Source organism: Pantherophis guttatus, chromosome 3 (genome assembly GCF_059756535.1).
Source record: "Pantherophis guttatus breed Tessera chromosome 3, ASM5975653v1, whole genome shotgun sequence".
Taxonomy (NCBI): Eukaryota; Metazoa; Chordata; class Lepidosauria; order Squamata; family Colubridae; genus Pantherophis; species Pantherophis guttatus.
The window spans coordinates 102,116,727-102,124,248 of NC_142065.1; the positions used below are offsets into that span (position 1 = coordinate 102,116,727).

At 39.0% G+C, this 7,522-nt stretch overlaps 1 long non-coding RNA gene across 1 annotated transcript; it reads right to left on the bottom strand.

Annotated features, from left to right (window-relative positions):
• Window positions 1–255: 255 nt before the first annotated feature.
• On the bottom strand, window positions 256–1,766 carry LOC117661278 (uncharacterized). Its single transcript, XR_004589945.1, has 2 exons — window positions 1,600–1,766; window positions 256–377 (listed from the first exon to the last, which is right to left on the bottom strand). It is a non-coding gene; the product is annotated as an uncharacterized LOC117661278 (long non-coding RNA).
• Window positions 1,767–7,522: the final 5,756 nt, after the last annotated feature.

Here is a 7,522-nt window from a genome sequence, read left to right on the forward strand (position 1 = left end):
ACTTACTGAAAATTAGTGGCTGTTTAAAAAAAAAAAAGCAGAAGATCATACGTACACCTACATGCTATCACACATATAAGCCTAGGACAGCATGATCCCTGGCCATAGCCTGTTTACTCATCAATGCACACCATTTTCTCCACCTGTCCTTATTTGATCAAGATCAATCCACTTTAGTCTTTGTTCCATTCTGGCAGGTTTCAAGCCTGATATGAAACATTGTATTAAATTCAATAAAACAAAAACTTGATTGAATACTAGTAAATTGTGCTCTTTAAATGTATCCTGTTTGCCACTTGATGTCTCTCCGTTTCCTTGGAACATCTTGTACTTTTTCTTCCCATTGATAATGTTGATCCCTCTGGGTAGCTGCTGCCCTGGTTTCCAAAATAACAAATTCGCAGATATAATTAAACCCGCACATAACGATGCTCACTTAGAAAACATTCCCATCTCTTCTCTTCCTCTTAAACACCATGTTCCTTTCAGTCTGCGGCTGTCACTTTGACATGTTACTGTTTTCAAATGAAGTAAGCTTGGCTTCTTGTTTACAGCACATTGCAAAATAACTGGTAGTTATATTTTTAACAAGCATAGTTGAGAACATGGCGCACCTCTTCCAAATTGCTAGTAATTGTGGGATGTCAGTGTTGCTAATTGATCAAATATTGTTTGGAAATGTAAAAGGCTGGCACAAAGCTCTTTTGCTTCAGCTCTGTTCCATAGAAACAAAATATTGACATGCATTGCTTTCTAACGCCACCTCCCAAATCTCATTTGAGAACCAGAGCATAGCCTCCTTAAATGAGAAACTTACGCCTGTCAAAATGATCCTATAGGTGAATAACCTATAGCAGGGGTGTAAAATTTGCAGCCTACGGGCAGATGCGTCACATGCTAGCCACGCCCACACCCAGTTTAGCAAAGGGGGGAAAAGTCGCAATATGTCATGTGACGCCGCTGTGATGATGTGAGTTTGACACCCCTGACCTATAAGTTCCAAATGTTGAACTGCAATTCCTGTTCTTGCTCCCCATTGATCACATTATTTTAAGCTCATATGTGTTGAAGCTTAATGTCTGGCAGCTGTGCATTACCTACCACTTCCTTAAAGTATAAGCAAGGAAATAGCAAGCAGTGAGCCAGAGGAGTTCACCTCCTCATCCAGCCTAGGAATGCTGAGACTAAAGTTTTAAAGGCCACTAAGGCCCACTCTAGGAATTTAAATTTTAAATTAATTAAAAATAAATTTCCAAAGCAGCCCACAATCTTCTTTTCTATTGAAAGAATCCACAAAATCCACTACTTTCATCCAATTGGAAAGTAGCTATTTATTTATTTATTTATTTATTTATTTATTTATTTATTTGTCTGTCTGTCTGTCTGTCTGTCTGTCTGTCTATCTATCTATCTATCTATCTATCTATCTATCTATCTATCTATCTATCGATTGATTTAATATGCTGACCTTACTGATAAGGTGACTCTGGGTGGCTTACAAAATGTAAAAAGATAAATACAGAAACAATTACAATGCTATATAAAAACAACACGCATGGATGGCATGCCAAGTCAACTGGCAAAATCAGGTTGTGATACCTTTCTGGAAAGCCAAAAGGGTGGGGGCAGTTCTCACTTCCAGTGCTAAAATGTTCCATAGGACCACAATGGAATAGGCTCTTCTGCTTGACCGCACCAGCTGAAATTCCTGTGCCAGTGGGGTCCACAACAAACCCTTTTGCTGGAGTGAGTGGGACAGGCCAATCCCATTGGAGCAAGACTGTTCTACAGATACTCATGCCATTATGCCATAGTCTCTGCTGCTTTTGGTTGGCCATGCAACATCACAATACACATCCCAAAGGCCAAAGCTTCCTCTGCATCGTGTCATTTCCTTGCCTTCCTGCAAATGCTGCTGCTTTGCACAAATAGCCCAGGACTCTGCTTCCATGTTGCAACTCTGTCTTAGGCCAAAAATATGTAGGATTTTAAAAAAAAGGTGAAAAATGAAAGAGAGGTGTTCTATATATGTCATTTCAAAGTGTATTTTTCAAAGGACATTTTAAAAATCATGCTGGTAAATGCAGGATTTTAGTAGGCCAAAGTAGATTATTTTTCTTTAAATATCCTGATTTGGAAATGAAACATTCTGCATTAGATGACTCTATAGAACAAGGGTGTCAAACTGGCAGCCCATGGGCTGGTTGCGTCATACACAGGCCACGCCCACCGTAGCTCTGCAAAGGGAAAAATGTTGCGATACACCACGTGACAGCAATGTGACGCCACGAGTTTGACATCTGTGCTATAGAGCTACCCAGGCACAATAGATGTTGCTTCTTACATGGACTTGTGCCTTTCCAAGTTTGAGGAAAAAGAGGGTACATTGGAAAATACTAGGGAACCAGGTTGTACCATCAGAAATTGTTTCTGGGCAGAAACAATTACCCAGAAAATGTTGGACAGAGGAAGAACTGAATTGTGTTTTCTAAGCTGGAGAAAGGATTGAAAACTTGAATAGCTAGTGAAATGTTTATGGAAGCCCTCAAAGAATATCTGGTCCTGAAGCTATGGTCCTCCCTCTTCCTTTCTGCCACTTTGCTGCCTAGCAATTGTTGGTGTTGTTGAGTCACTTCCAGCTCTTTGGGACCCAGTAGGCAACAGTATTCCATCAGGATCCTTTGAGTTGTCATACACAAATGTTTTTTGTCATTATTGACAGTAACAATAGTAATAGCACTTAGACATATATACCGCTTTACAGTGCTTTTACAGCCCTCTCTAAGCGCTTTACAGAGTCAGCATATTGCCCCAACAATCTGGGTCCTCATTTTACCCACCTTGGAAGGATGGAAGGCTGAGTCAGCCTTGAGCCTGGTGAGATTTGAACTGCCAAATTGCACGCAGCTGGCAGTCAGCAAAAGTAGCCTGCAGTACTGCATTCTAACCACTGCGCCACCATGGCTCAGTATCTCAGTATCTCAGCCTCTTTAATTTTATTTTGAGAACCTTTCTATGGGTGCTAGACTAAAGCTTTTTTGTTTTTAAATTGCTCTGGGAAAACATTTCATTTGGAGCAGCAGGAGAGTTACCTTAGCATATGGAAGTACTGCCATTCCTTCTTTCCAAAACCACAACAATAAAATTGGACAGTGGCAATTTTCAGGGAAGCGGGGACCAAAAACTAAGTGCTTAATCATTCTCCTGGCTGCTATATCCTTCCCACAGCCTCTCCTGCTCTTATGCCCATTCGCTTGACTGAGGCTTCAGTGTCTCATTTCTGTTTATAGACCCTGTTTGGAACCTTGGGTGGGTAGAATATGGCAAAAAGAGGGTTGCACTGAAAAAGCACTAGTGAAGGAAAGTATTAGCATTTCTCTCCCTGTCCTTTGTTTTATTCCTGCAAATCATCTCTCTCCTTCACATTGAAAAAGGAAAGCAATTCTCCAGATATATAAATTAATGTAGGTGTAATTGATTGTGTGGAAGGCAACACAATGAATAAGCAGATTATTCCAGGCAGCTGAACTGACTTTGCTTTTAGCATGAATATGTCAGGGAGAGAAAGCATTAAAAGGGAGGGGGAAAAAGGAAAGATTGTAATTTCCCCGTCTTTTTGACAAACATCAAAGCATTTGCTGATTCCCCCCCCCTTAGAGATACAGTATTTAGGGCAAATTAGGATGTTAGTGGTTAGTTCCACTGGTAGATGGAATGAGATGGCCGTTATGTTTTTACAAAGGAAGTGGAAATTCTGAGTGTTCAAGGACACTAACTTAGAGAGCAAGAGCCTCTAAGCTAGATACCCCTTGTTAAAAGTTGGATGGAAGTATAAATTCCACAGGAACACAACAGAGAGAGGAAAAGGAATGCGGGAATTAGTTAAAATTGAAATAAATGTTTACAAAAATGTTGACATTTTTGCTAAACAGACTGCTGAGCTTGATCATCCACTTATTTGAATTCACAGGCTGAATTTCATTTTGCTTTTGTATGGAAAAATATCCTGAAGCGATGCTTTCAAATTACAGCATCTGAGATTGGAAGACATAATAAAAATAGAAACTTTCTTATCAGCTTTTATAATGTGCAGCAAGCAGGTTTGATAAATTATCTCTTCTAAAAGCAACCTATTCTGATCTTTTCTTCTTCTGCTAGCCCTTTCATATACTCAAAATCCAACATAAGCTACTTATGAATAAGTAGCCATACATGCTGTGTAAGCCACAAGAACCTGGTTTTGATCCTGAAATGGAATCCAAACACCCAATATATATATGCTGAAAAAGGCTCCATTTTAAGCAGAAGACTTGAATTCCATTCCCACTAGGTGATCTATTCATTGGTATCATCATTTACAGGTATGTATTGAAACATAGTTCTGCTGGCAGAATAAGGACTTGGCTCATTAGCTGAAACTACAAATATTTGTGCATTGCATATTGCAGGGGTCCCCAATCTGTGGACCACGGCCCACTAGTGGTCAGTGAGAGGATTGCAACTGGGTCACAGAAATAGCCAACAAGCACAAGTATCCTCATGTGTGTGAGCAGCAGGTGAGCACATGCATGCACGCTCCATTAGCGTGAGTGGCAGGTGCGCATGATGTGCAAATGGAGCTGCGTGCGTGTGAGCGCACCTGCTGGCCACTTGCGCAAAACCATCCCCTACCCCCGCCGTTCCACAAAGCCGGAAACATTGGGGAACTCTGGCATATAGCACTTACACTGCTTCAGGATCAGCTCTGGGTTTCCACAATCCAACTTTATTGCTCTTACTCGGAAGCAAAGTTGAGATATTTTTGCCTCAATTGGGGTGAAGCTAATTTAAAGGATTTGGAATGAAAATGGTAGTGCAGAAGTGCCCTAACTCCTTCTCAAACATCTTAATCAGCTAAAGATGTTTCTTCTGGTTCTGTTTTTACAAGCTTTTGTATTATTACAACTTTCATACAGTTACCTATTATTAGGTTTTTCCTCAGCAGGGTAGATTAGAAATAATTAAACAGGTACAAAAACCCCAGGAACTTCCTATTATTTTATTTTAGAAAGGCTAATGATCATGACAAAAGAATTCCAGTGACTGGTGCATATCAAAAACAAACTCAACAATAGTGTTCAAAGTCCTTGCTTCTCTTTCTCCTTCCTGATTTACATAAGGAGCTAGAAGAGCAGGAGATAAACATTTTTATCAGTTCCTTGTTTTGTTAACAACCAGATAAAAATATCTAGCTATTTACATTTGATTATGTGAAAACTAATTTTCACCTCAATCTATTGTATTTATCTGATTCCTTAATGCTAAATTTTAAAGTATCCGAGATGACCATGGTCATACAGCTATTTGGTGGGCACTAGAAAACCATTGTAAAATAAACTTCAAAATATTGTCTGAGGTTCTGTTTGGTACACACTGTAGCAGCTAAAACTATTAGCAAAAAACACTTGATACTGTGCTATTCTTGTTCCTAGTTCTCCAAAAGTGCCAATATACAGCACTACAAATAAGTCAGGAAGTAGCAATAATAGTTCAGCTGCATGATATATTACTGCACACATCAAAACAACTGCTGGCTTAAAAATGGAATATTAAGGCAAAAGATATCTGCACTTAAGAAAATTGTACTACTTTGGTCTTTCAAAAGAAGCAAGATTTTCCATTGTCTGAGAAATGGTAGGAAGAAAAGCATAGAGAAAATAAAGGATAATAATAACAATTTGATGACAACATTTGGCAAAGAGCTTCTATAATGTGCAAAACAACTTTTGGTTATTGCAGATTAGAACATAGTATGGGAACTTACGTAACTTCAACAAATAATCCTTTAAATTTTCTGTTGCGCAGAGCATCCATAAAGCAAACAGGAATACATTATCCTGTAACAGGTGGTTCAGAGGGCCTATTTCACTACTTCACTGTTTGCATTGATTTTATTGAGATCTTTACAGCTAGGTTGGAGAGGTTTATATGGGGTTGAAAGTGTGCCCAACATACTTAGAAGTTTATGTTAGATCTAATATACACATATGGTTGTAAGGATGACAGATCATTTAGTTTTGGAAAAGTTTTCAGAAACAAAGTGAAGTTGGTGTTTGAGTGTGAGAGAAAGAAAAAGAGAGGTACTTACTGTTATACTACATTCCAAATTCTGTGTGATATTCTCCCTGTCGCTAATGACTCCAAACAAATGTAAGCATGCACTTAAGCTCCTTTACAAGATGACAAAATTGCTATGTAAAGCAAGAAAAAAGCAGATGTAGAAAATAATTCCTCGTCTTGACCGATTCTTCTTTTTTTTTCCCCAGTAAAAAAGGATACAGGGTTAATAATACTCATATTGTACACATTAATACTCATAGTTGTACACATTATATAATTTGAGGCTTAAACTGCCTTTTACTTTTTTAAAAAAAGGCTTTCTGAACAATATGTGTAGAAGTACAGATAGTGCTTGACTTACAACAGTTCGTTTAGTGATAATTTGAAGTTATAGTGACAATGACTTATGACTGTTTTTCACACTTATGACTGTTGCAGCATCCCCGTGGTCACGTGATCAAAATTCAGATGCTTGGCAGCTGACTCATTTATGATGGTTGCAATCTCCCAGGGTCATGTGATTCCCTTTGGTGACCTTCTGTTGTGGCCCGTCAGCGGCCTGTGTGGATTCTGACAACGAGGAGGCTGGTGTGGTGCTACGCCAGCAGCCTGTGCAGTTGGCACTCGAGTCAGACAATGAGGAGGCTGGAGAAGATGTGGTGCCAGAGGCAGGGATTCAGCCAGGGCCTTCAGAACCGTAGCTGGATTGGGGTCCGTAGCTGGGGCAGAACACCTTCTGACAAGCAAAGTCAATGGGGAAGCTAGATTCACTTAACAACCAGGTTACTAATTTAACAACTGCAATGATTCACTTAACAACTCTGGCAAGAAACTCATAAAATGGGGCAAAATACACTTAACAAATGTCTCACTTAGCAACAGAAATTTGGGGCTCAATTGTGGTCATAACTCGGGGACTACCTGTATGTGACTGGTTCAAGACTTTTAGTGCTTTTGGGTAGAATTAAAGGTGTAAAGGACCAAAAGGGGTTTCATTGCAAAATGTGAATGTGAATATTTTGTATCTTCATTAAGAGTTCTTAAATTCACTCAGTTTATATGAGCGTTGAAGCAGGGTATTTAACTATGGTTACTTATAACAGCACATGAGCCTCGTCTTCTGCTGTCCTAGAAATATGCTGTTGATTCTGCCATAGGGCAGTATGCAAACAGTAGAACATCTATTTTGTCAATTATATACTTATTTTATTATATCCTTTGACTTGCAATGCATTGGTTGTCCTAAATCCTATCATGGAATCTAACTTGGAGGTGTTTAGTTGATTGAGTCACAGTTTAGGAAAAGATATGTTAGTCATGTATCTTAATTTTTACTTCTGTTTGCATGAGATTATTTGACAGAATATCAGGTCCAGGCAGAATTTCAACTGAGTAATTATTTCTTCTCAGTTCTTTCTTCTTT